The following is an 11,588-nucleotide window of genomic DNA, read 5'->3' on the forward strand; positions in this document are numbered from 1 at the left end:
GGACAGGCGCCGATCCGCCGGGATTTATTGGCGGGGAGGGAGGCGGGGTCCCGGGGGCGGGGCCGGCACAGGTGCGAGGGGCGGGGCCTGCACAGGTGTGAGGGGCCCCAGTGCGGCTGCGCGGGGCGGGGCCCTGGGGGATTTAAGGCGCGGGGAGGTCACAGCGGAGCCATTTGCTCCTCGGCGCTGGGTGAGGGAGGTTGCTGCCGGCCGGGGCCCTATATCTCTTTTTCTCTGCGTTTCTTTTCTCCTGCGTTTCTGTTGTGTTGTAGTTCTGTGTATTTCTCCTTACTACCCTCCCTTCCACCCCTCCCCCACCCCCTACACCCTCCCCCCCCCCCAAACCCCCCCCCCCTCCCTCTCCCCCCTAGCCCTCCCCTCCCTCCCCCCCTGCGGCCGCCCGTCTCTCATTCTCTACCCTACCTACCCTACCCTCCTTTCCCATTCTCTGCTTTCCCTCCCCAGCCGGACTCCCCCCTGACCCCGCTCCCAGCTCCCCCTTCCCCCCCACCAGTCCCTCCCCACCCGCCCTCAATCCTGCTCCTTCCTCCACCCTGCCTTCCCCCCAGCCCTGTTCTCTGCTGTCCTGCACATCCCGATCTCTCCCCACCTTCTTCTCCGTTCCCCTGTTCTCGTTTTCCATTCCCCGCTCTCCTCCTTTTCTCGCAGCCGCGGGGCTCGGGGTGCCGGGCAATAATAAAGCCCTGAGGGCCGGAGCCCGGCGCCCCCGGCCTCGCTGGGGTCCCCACACGGGGCCGGAGCCGCTCTGCGGGTCCCCCCATTGCAGTCCAACACACCGCCCGACACCGCCGGGGCTCCGGCTTTCCCAACATCACACTGGGGGGATCCTGGGGCGGGGGGCCCGAGTTACAGGGGCCCCCTCATTAGGAGGGGGTCCCAGGGGGGAGGGGGGGATAGGAGGGGCCCCCTCGTTAGGAGGGGGTCCCAGGGGGGAGGGGGGTTAGGAGGGGCCCCCTCCGGAGGAGGGGGTCCCTGGGGGGGTGGGGGAGGGCCCCCTCCGGAGGAGGGGGTCCAGGGGAGGGGGCGGGGCCTGGGGGGTAATTCCCCCAAGCCCCGCCCCCTTCCCCGGACCCCCTCCTCCGGACGGGGTCCCGCCCCGGCCCCCTCCAGGGACCCCCTCCTCCGGACCGGGGCCCGGGGGGGGGGGAGGGTGGGGCGGGCGGGGACAGGACGGCAGGGGCCGGTCGTGTGTCTGGCAATTTTTTTTTTTTTTTTAACGTGTTTTCACGCTGCAGAGTGACGTGCCCCCCTTTGCTTCCCCCCCCCACCCCACCCGCCCTCCCCCCCTCCCGGGCCCCGGTCCGGAGGAGGGGGTCCCTGGAGGGGGCCGGGGCGGATCCCCGTCCGGAGGAGGGGGTCCGGGGAAGAGGGCGGAGCCTGGCGGGGGAATTACCCCCCAGGCCCCGCCCCCTCCCCTGGACCCCCTCCTCCGGAGGGGGCCCTCCCCGACCCCCCCCAGGGACCCCCTCCTCCGGAGGGGGCCCCTCCTAACCCCCCCTCCCCCCTGGGACCCCCTCCTAATGAGGGGGCCCCTCCTAACCCCCCCTCCCCCCTGGGACCCCCTCCTAATGAGGGGGCCCCTGTAACTCGGGCCCCCCACCCCAGGACCCCCCCAGTGTGATGTTGGGAAAGCCGGAGCCCCGGCGGTGTCGGGCGGTGTGTTGGACTGCAATGGGGGGACCCGCAGAGCGGCTCCGGCCCCGTGTGGGGACCCCAGCGAGGCCGGGGGCGCCGGGCTCCGGCCCTCAGGGCTTTATTATTGCCCGGCACCCCGAGCCCCGCGGCTGCGAGAAAAGGAGGAGAGAGGGGACGACGGGGAGACAGGAGAGATGGGGGTGGTGAGGACGGGGAGGGAGAGGGGTCGGAGTGAGGAGGGAAGCGGGAGAGGAAGGGAAAGGCCGAGGGGGGACAAGAGAGACGGTGGAAAGAGGAGGAATAGAAGGGAGTAGCGGAAAGGGACACGACAGGAACGAGTGGGGGGAGTCGGGTTTGAGATGAGAGGAAAGGAGCGTTTTAGGGCGAGAGGAAAGTGGGAAGAAGAAAGGGAATACGCGGGGAAGGAAGGAGGGCTAGAGAGAGGGACAGAAGGGAAGGCCGAAGCCTCCGCGCCTTACCGGCGGAGCCCGCACACGGAGCTCCCGTCCGCACCGTGCTCTGAGTGAGCAAATGGCGGCCGAGGCGATTTCCGGGGTCTAAAACACCTCGGCCCCGCCCCGCGCAGCCGCTCTGGGGCCCCGCACACCTGAGCCGCGCCCGCCGTGCACACCTGAGCCGGCCCCGCCCCTGGTCCCGCCCTTTGTGCCGCCTGGCCCCGCCCCCGTTCTCTCAGGCCCCGTCCCTTGTGCCGCCCGGTTCCGCCCCTGTCCCCGCCCCGTGTTTTCAGGCCTCGCCCCCCGCACCGCTGTCCCCCGCCAGGCGGGGGCGCCGCGCTCGCACCGCGCTCCGTGTCCGCCAGAGGGCGCCCTGCGGGGTCCCGGTCCCACACGGCGGCTCCGCACCGGGGAACGGCCGCGATCTCGCACTCGGCAGCGCCCCGTGCCCGCGGCCATCCCGGGCCCCAAACCGGTCCCGGGCCCGGTGCCGCTTCCATCCGCCCGACGGGGGAGAGGTGGCACCGCCCGGCACACCCCAGCGGCGCTCTGCCCCCCACCCCCGGCCACGGTGGCGGTGGCACCGTCGCATCGCCCCGTGCCCGCGCTCCGTGGCCCCGCCCCTCACACCTGTGCCGGCCCCGCCCCCCTGTCCCCCCCGGGCCCGGGGCCATCGCTCGGGAGCCTCGCTCGGCGCTGTGCGAGCCCCGCCCGACGGCTGCTCCCGCCGGGGACCGCTCGGAGCCCGGGCCGCTGCAGCGGGGCCGTGACCGTGGCCCGGGCTGCGGGGGCCGAGCGCTGCCTGGCTCTGCCGGGGGTCCCGGCCGGTGCCGCCTCTCCCCCGTCGCCATCGGGACTGGCATCGCTATGGGGCGGGAGGGGCCTGGCTCTCCTGAGTCCGCAGAGCCCCGTCCCGGTGTCACCTTCCGTGTCCCGGCGCCGCGGGCGGGAGTGGCGGGCAGGGAGCGGCAACCGCCGGCCCTGCCTTCCCGTCCCGCTCCGTCGGGCCCGGGCTCGCCGAGCCCCGGCCGGGACCCGCCCAGGCCCGGGGACACCGCGGCTCCCGCCCCGCCTCCTGCTCCCGGCACCTCCCCGCCCGCCCGGCAACGGCCCCGGCGCCTCCGGCACTCGAGACCGCGGCGGGGGCTGGGCCCGAGCCCCCGAACGCCGGCCCCACGGGCTCCGCAACGCCGCGCTCCCGGCTCCTCACCCCCCGCCCATCGGCACCGGGGAGAGGCCCCACGAGTGTCCCGGCTCCGGGAAGAGCCTCGGCCGGAGCTCGGCCTCCGCTGCCGAGCGCCACGAGGGAGCGCCTGAGCGCTTCTCTCAGCCCCGAAGCCGCCCCCGTCAGGCCGGGGCCGGGCCCGGACAGCGCCGGGCCGGGGCTCCGCCTTCCGAGCACTCGCACGCAGCATTTGGGCTCTGGCCCCGGGCCCCAAAATGCAGGACTCGGCCTCTGTGCTCCAGGCCTGGGCGAGCCTCGTTCTGCACCCCCGAAACACAGGGCTCAAGTCCCGGCTTCACAGCCCTCGGCCTGGCCAGCTGCGACTGGGTCCAAGTGCCAGCAGCGGAGGACTTTGTCCCTGAGCCCTCCTCACCTTCACCACCACAAAAAAAAAAAAAAAAAAAAAAACAACTCACAGGACTTAAGACTTCGATTCTGAGACGAGAAAAATGCCCAATTTATTAGTCTCAGTTCACAGGGTCGTGGAATTGACTGCGGACATCCCCACAGATGGTCACAGGGAATGGACCTCTCACACATTTGATTCTCTTGTGAGAACTGCTCCAGGCTAGCAGAAAACCCACCCGTGGCATTAGAAGGTAGGAAGCCTGCCCTGAAAGGATGCCATCAAATGCAGCCTGTCTGCAATACCGCGTTATCCCAGCACTGGAATATCCCATTATCCCCAGCCGGGTTTGTTGCGCCGCCTCCGGCTCACGGAGCGATGCCGCTCGTGGCTCCGGGCGCTGCCGCGGCGCGGGGAACAGCCCCGGATCCGCTCGGCCCGGGGGAAGCGAAGGGGTGCCCGGTGCCCGGGCCGGAGCGGGCAGCAGCGGGTGACGATCCGGGCGCTCCTGCCCGGCTCCTGAGCTCAGGCTGAGGCAGCTCCCAGCTGCCGCCGCCGGGAAGGAGCAGCTCGCCAAGGATGGCCGCGCTCCCGGGCCATGGCAGCTGCCCCGCCTCGCTCAGGGACAGCGGCAGCTTTGGCAGAGGAAGCGGAGCCCCAGCGGCCGGGGCTCGGCAGCAGCCGGCACCGAGCCCCTTGCACTGAGCGGGAGCAGAGGGACGGGCCCGAGCCCGGGACTCGCATCCCGCCCGGGGACTCGGGGACGCGGGCTCTCTGCTCGGGCTCCGCCAGGAGGAGGAGGCGCATGGCAGTGCCCGGGAGGAGCCGGCACTGCCGGCCGACAGGGCTGCTCCTGAGGGGAGAACTCGCTCTGTGCTCCTTGCGCGGGATCAAGGCATGGCCAGAAGCTTTCATATTCATTTGACAGACTCTCGCACACCGACCGCTACCAACGTGCACTGTGCAAAGCAGCCACCATGGCTGCAGGCTCCAAAACAAAGAGAAACAGCGCTGTTCTCCTTTCCTTCTTTACGCAATTACACCTCGCTAAGATTCATAACACCTGATGCCATTTTCTGTTTAAAACTCTGGCCAATACCATGCCACTGACTAGGTCTCAAAAGCAGAAAGATGACAGCCATCAATTAAACCCGATGCCAGATCTTTGCCGATTTAGCTTTCCATGACAGAAATCCCTGGATGGATCCACGTGCTCCTCTGCTCCTATCAGCTGAGGTTTTGTCTCACTCTAATCTCATTAGGATGCCCTAAATCCAACCTGTTCTGCTTCTCAGAGCAAAGCCTGCTGCCATCTCTGCTCGTGACCTTTGCATGGCACACATTGTTAGCACACTGCTAATGGCAAAACAAATTGCCTCTCCTTCTTTCTGCAGTGAACAGTTCAGCTTCTGGGGAGCTGCAGCTGTGACACTCAGGAGCAGCTCTCAACATGATCTCAACGTGGAGCTGCTCTTTTCCAAGTCTGCCCCTGTAGAAAATCCACGTTGTTGGAACATGTCACCAAAGCAGGAATTGCTGCTGAAGCTCTCTTAGCGCACAAGGGCAGAGCCATTCCTGGGGCTAAAAGTGCCTCATTCCCACTTTTCACTGCTCTTGGATCAACCCATGTGTTCATTTCCATCTTCCTGAAAAGCCTCGATCTTTTGTAGTGGAATCAAAGCAAAGCAGAGCTGAGCAAAACCCCACCTGTTGCTATGATCCTTCCCACTGCTTTTATTTCTGTTGTTCCAGCTGGATTTATTTCATTAAGAAAAGGCAAATTCAAGAGTCTTTTTATCTCCACGGTTTACGTTGTCTTTTGCTGGCTTGGACTTTTGCTTTCTGCCCTTTGCCGGCCTGGGCACGTTCACCTTTCAGGATTCCCATCCTCTGCCCTGCCCGGGCTGCCTCTGGCTCAGCTCCCTTGGCAGCCGCTGCTTTCCCCGGAGCTCTCGGCCTTTAGCTCGCGTCCCTTTCCATGGGCCACGCCTCCCAGCTGCTCCAGCCCGGGCATTCCCGCCTGGGAACGAGCAGGGATTCCCTGCCCTGGCCCAGGGAAGCCTCCAGCCCTGCAGGCATTGCCGAGGCTCAGGGGCCGCTCCAAACCCTTGGTGTCCCAGAGCTCCCGGATCAGTGCCAGGGCAGAGCTGGGAGCCTGTCCTAAGGAGCGGGACTGACGCACGCGGTGCCTGCAAAGTCCCCCATGGATATTGGATCCAGCTGGCAGGAGCAGGTGCGGCCAAGGCAGCCCATTCCATTTCCTGCCCACCGAGAGATCTCCAACACTTCAGCCTGCTAAGGCTGGCACACAAATCCCTGCCCTGGGGCACGGCAGCGACTGCAGCGCACCCAGGAGAAGGCAAACGCAACGATCGGGGCTCAGTTCTGAGGCTGGGATCGAGATTCATTCTCAGCCATTTCAAACAAGGATTGCACCCCACTGCTCAGTTCTTTCTGCAGCTGGGACTCCAGGAAGAGGAGAAAGGAGGCACTTTACTGGAGCCCCTTTCCTGCCAACCACTGAGGGTCATTCAGGTGCTGAGAGAAAGCACAGCCAGGGAGAGCTGCCCCTGCTCTGCTGGGATTGCACCCTGCACTCACGGGGGACAGGTGGCTCTGTGAAATCGGTCTCAGCATTTTTGTGCCTCATAGCTCCCACTGAAATGATTTTGAGCAGAACTGAGACTGCTGAGCGTCACTGAGCAGCACAGGAGACATTCAGCAATGCCCATGAGCTGGCAGAGATGATTGCTGGCGCTGGCCTGAGCCCTGGGCTGAGAGTTCCAGTGGCAGCAGCAGTGACAGCCACCCCGGCATTGCCCAGAAACAGGAGAAACCGGCCCTGCCCTGTGTGGGGAGAATGTCTGCTGTGCATCTCCCAGTTACAGCCCCAGCGCTCCCTGGGCTCCTGCAGACATTAATTCCTTCTGCCTTCCTCACAAGGCATCTCCGCTCGTTCCATCGTCTGCCTGCTGGGCACTGCTCCCCTCCTTATTGCACAGGGGAGAGCGAGGAACTCTGCAATTGCCCCGCACTGAGCTCCTCTCACATCATCTCCCACTCCTTTCATGGCCTCACCAGCCAGGAGAAACATTCAAGGGGGAACAAAGTGTGCTGTGCTCTAGGCAAGGCCAGAAAGGGGCCTGAAGAGACAGATTTTGGATTAACTCTGGCTGGAGAAAACCAAAGGCAATCAGGATTGCCTCAAAAAGAAAACAAGAAAGGAGGGGATTGTTAAAGCCATTTATAGAGTCACATTAAGGTCTGTTCCTCAAGGTTTTGGCTTTTGGCACTTCTGTAAGCAGCACAACAGACTGTGGGCAACTGTGACAGACTGCACAGAGGAGGAGGGTTTTTTAAAAAATAAATAATAGAAATAATATTAAAATAGATATATCATTTTTATATTATATATTTCTTATATTTATTTATAATAAATATTTCTAGATATTGGTATCTAAAATATATATTTGTATTTCTATTTTTTATATTATTTTAATTATTTATAGAAAAACCCAGCCTATAACCAAATCAAATAAAAAAATCCCCAATTTATTTTAACTATATTTAAATATTTTTATATTTACAATCTATATTTATATGTCTTTGGATATATATATAAAATAGACTATCATTTATATATATTATGGTACGTTACAATAATATACTATATATTATAGTTTTATATATTTATCTATTTGTTTTCTATATTTATGTTTACCACTATCATTTTATATTTATTTTTAAATTTATATTTATTTCTACTTTAATCTATATATTAGACCGTATCAATTCATTAACCCAACACATCAGAACCACACAAATCCTGCGCCTTCGTCAGCACCGGTACGCAGCCCACGCTCATCCCATCGCAGCGTATCCAAACAAAACCTATTTCTAGGACTAACAGAACAAAGACCCCACGACATTTAACCCTAAGAAAAACTCAAATCAACCTCACTGTAAAGAAACTTTAAATCCCACTATAACTAGCCCAAAAGCTCCGTACATTCTCATCATAAACTTCCTCCTAAACCAATGGCTCAGAAACCCAAAAAAACTCAGATACACATGGAAAATGACAGAACTGCTAGTAAAAACAAACACCCATTAAAAATTAAATCCAACCAACTCACTAAACTCAAAACCCTACAACTGACCCTAATAAACATTACTAAAAAAGCCCCCAAAGCTCTACCTTTATGCTAACTCACAAATAATAACCAATAATCTATAAAAATTATTTTAAAAATTAAAAAAATAAATGAAAGCATGAAAATAAAAAATCTAAACTATTAAAATACTAAAAAATATCACTACCCAAATTTAAAAGCATATTGCCTATAAAAACCCACCATATAAATGCCCGTCTCCAAAAATAAAACTAAAAAAAAATCAAACCAGAAAGAAATCGGAACTTAGGAACGCTAAAACCAGAACATTCAAGAAGTTCCACCATATCCCTGATCATACACCAACTACAAACAACATGAAATGATACAAACAATTCTTAAAAACCGCCTTAAAACCACTACATTAAAAACCCTTTCAACAATTCAAAACTGCATTGAACAAAAGCCATCTCCTAAATTAACACCCAAAACTCCAGCAGCCCAGCTGGCCCTACCAAATCTCTGTGTTTATACATAGAGTAAACAAAACCAAAATCCCAGGAATACCTATCAGAAGTCTAGGAAAGAAACCTCTTGAAATTAATCCTACCTCAAATACAAACCAACCCGTCCAGAAAGTGAGCTTCACTCAAAAAAATATTTACACAGAGTTAATAATACCAAGAAATAAAACAACACACCATATATCACCAATGAATATCACAGTGAAGGAAAAAAAAACCCACTTTTTTTTCTTTTTTATTTTTTAAACTACCTTCTTTTATTAGCTAGAACCAAAGGTTTTGCCAGGACTGCAACAACTTCTCCTTCTGAAATGTCCTCTCTCCTTCCCAAATTCCTTACAACTTCTGAGTTTAAATCCAAGCCAAAAGCAAAATTCGTGCCCTTGTGAGTCCGGTGCTCCTGTCAGATTCTCTGTCTCACTTCACATCTTCTCACACTTTCAGTCTGAACGCTGTCCTGCCCTGATGAGTTTGACAGAAGCATTGGCACATGTTAAGAGAGCATTTCCCTCCCTCCCTCCCTCCCCAGAGCTGGTTTCCTTAGCGCATTTCAATCGATCCCAAGCCCGCAATGATGCGCGCTCACCTCAAGGCTCACAGCAAGCACGCAGCAGCTCAGGCTGACTTGGCTCCAGGGCTCTGTGCTTGGACAGCTGAGAAAACTTCCGATGAGCCTCTGTTCCAAGACATTGGAATGCAATTTCCCTGTGCATTTGGTGGCAGCTTTGGGTCCCTCTGGGGGACGGCACCCAGCGTGACCCCCGCCCCTCGCCCGCCCCCCACCTGCTCCTGCACCGCCGTGGGGCTCCCTCTCCTGGGCACCTTGGGCTGCCCCCAACGGCATCAGAGCCCCGAGTCTGCACCCCCCCTTTTCCTGACCCCCAAAGAAGGCTCAGAACGAGTCCGACTGCCCTGGACAGCAGCGCAGCGCTTCCCCCAAGCCCTTTCCACACGTGCATGGCCCCAGCAAGGGATTCTGCTGCAACAAGAAAGGGGGGGCAGCCCCCAGAAGGCTTGAGGTTCCTGCCCAGCCTCGCTGTCACGGGCCAGGGGCAGCGAGAGAGGGAGCGGCACAGACGGCGGGGACGGCCCGGCACGGAGCGGGGGCCGCTCTCAGCGCGATGCCGGCAAAGCCGCAGCTCCGGCGCTGTCGGCCGCGCTGCTTGAGCGGCACGGGGGGATCCGCCGAGAGCCTCCGGCCCCGCGCGGGGACTCCCGCAAGGGCCCAGGGGCGCCGGGCTCCGGCCCTCGGGGCTTTATTCTCCGTCAGCCCGAGCCCCGCGGCTGCGGGGCAAAGAAGGAAAGGGGGCACGGGAAGAGAGGAGCGAGAGCAGGGCATGACAAAGGGCGGCGAGGGAGCTCGGGCTGTGCAGGAAAGCGGCACGGGAAGGGAAAGCCCGGGACGAGGGTACAGCGAGGGTGGACAGAAGAGGGAGAGAGGGGGAACAGAAGGGAGTAGCGGGCTAGGGACAGGACAGGAAGGAGCCGGGTTGGTGGGGGGAGAGGGAATGGGGGAAAGGGAGCGAGAGAAGGCGAATACGGGGAGAAGGAAGGAGGGCTAGAGAGAGGGACAGGCGGGGAAGCCTCCCAGAGCCCCGGCCGCACCCCGAGCCCGGCCCGGCGCCTCGCCCTGCCCGGGATGCTGCGGCGCTCGGCGGAGCTCGGCTCGCTCCGGAGACGCTCGGCTCGAGTCGGCTCTTCGGCTAAACTCGGCTACTGTCGCCTAAACTCGGCTCTTGTCGCCTGCATTCGCCTCTTCGGCCGAGCTCGCCTCGCTTCGGCCCAACTCCCAGCCGCTCTGTGCCTTCGGCGCGCCTCGGCTCCGCTCGCCTCGGCTCGGCTCCCTGAGGGCGGGCAAGCGCCGCCGCCTCCCGTTCAGCTCGCCCGGCTCGGGGCTCTCCCGCTGCCGCGTCCCGCGGGCGGCCCGGCCACGGCGCGGACACGACCGGGAGCGCGGGCTCGGGCAGGAGCTCATTAGGCTGGGAGCGCACTGGCGCTAAGCAGCGCGCACGAGAGCAGCAGGCTCGCTTCGCCTGAGCTCGGCTCGCTTCGCTTCAGGCAGCCTCGGAAGCCTCGCCTCGGTTCGCTCGAGGCCGTCAGGGTCGGCCGCTCTCGCCTTGCTTCGGCCGAGCTCGTGCGATTCCCCCGAAGGCGGCGGCGTTCGGTTGTGGTTTTAGAAATATCCTCCTCTATCGATTGTATCTTTCTATAGTTAGATTTATATTTCTAGAATACTTCTATTAATCCAAATAAAAACCCCATCTCTAACCTAATAAATACAATAAAAGCCTTCTTTTAAACGATATGGAAATATTTTTATTTCTACCTTGTATGCTTATATTCACATTTTTATTTATCGTTTCTTTGGTGCATTAATAATTAGATATATATAAAATTCGAAAAATATATTTAAATTATTATTTATATTCTATATCATATCTACTGCTATAACCAATTTTTTCTTATATTTTTAAATTTTATATATATCTGTATGTATTTATGATATATTTCTAGACTTAGATTTCTACCTTTCTATTATTTGTATTTATAATTTTTATCATCAAAACCCTGCCTATTGACAAAGAAAAAAACCCCACTTGATTTAACTAATTAAAAAAAAATTTATATTTATAATTTTCATATTTCTATTTATAATTTGCTCTCTAGTACGTGATAACATACCTGCTCCTGCACCGCAGTGGGGCTCCCTCTCCTGGGCACCTCGGGGTGCCCCCAACGGCATCAGAGCCCCGAGTCTGCACCCCCACTTTTCCTCCAGTTAGAAACTACACTGGAACTTTTTTCTGGAAACAAAGACATGACCTAAATCCTCTCCCCATGTCCCAGACAGAGAGATGTTCAGTTCTTAGTTGACTGGGCAGCAGTTTCTTCAATAGAATGATAAACAATATGGAAACGTTTTAGCTACAAGCAAATAGGCAAATCTGAACAAGGTCCTGGTGGCCAGCCACTGCAGTTCTTTTGAAGCAATTTTTTAAACAATCAAATACTGATTCCACAAAAATAAAGCAAAAAGCTGACTACTGGCTAAGAAAGAAGGAAAAATGAACTTTTGACGACAACAACAACATGCCAAGGACACAGGCTTTTTCCCAATGTCATACCTTATTACTACCTCTCTTGGGAATTCTCATCATGGCTCCCAAAAGGAATAAATCCCTCAGAGTGTCCTAAAGCACAAAGTAGCACGCTGGAGCTCCTCACACTCCCAGGAGGGCAGCACAGCGTGCACCGAGTCTGACACAAATT

The 11,588-nt window shown here is 57.8% G+C and overlaps 1 long non-coding RNA gene across 1 annotated transcript; it reads right to left on the reverse strand.

The window, feature by feature from the left end:
- Positions 1 to 8,448: 8,448 nt before the first annotated feature.
- Positions 8,449 to 10,369, reverse strand: LOC129121035 (uncharacterized). Its single transcript, XR_008534348.2, has 2 exons — positions 8,905 to 10,369; positions 8,449 to 8,780 (listed from the first exon to the last, which is right to left on the reverse strand). It is a non-coding gene; the product is annotated as an uncharacterized LOC129121035 (long non-coding RNA).
- Between the last annotated feature and the right edge of the window lie 1,219 nt (positions 10,370 to 11,588).

Source organism: Agelaius phoeniceus, chromosome 4 (assembly GCF_051311805.1).
Source record: "Agelaius phoeniceus isolate bAgePho1 chromosome 4, bAgePho1.hap1, whole genome shotgun sequence".
NCBI lineage: Eukaryota > Metazoa > Chordata > Aves > Passeriformes > Icteridae > Agelaius > Agelaius phoeniceus.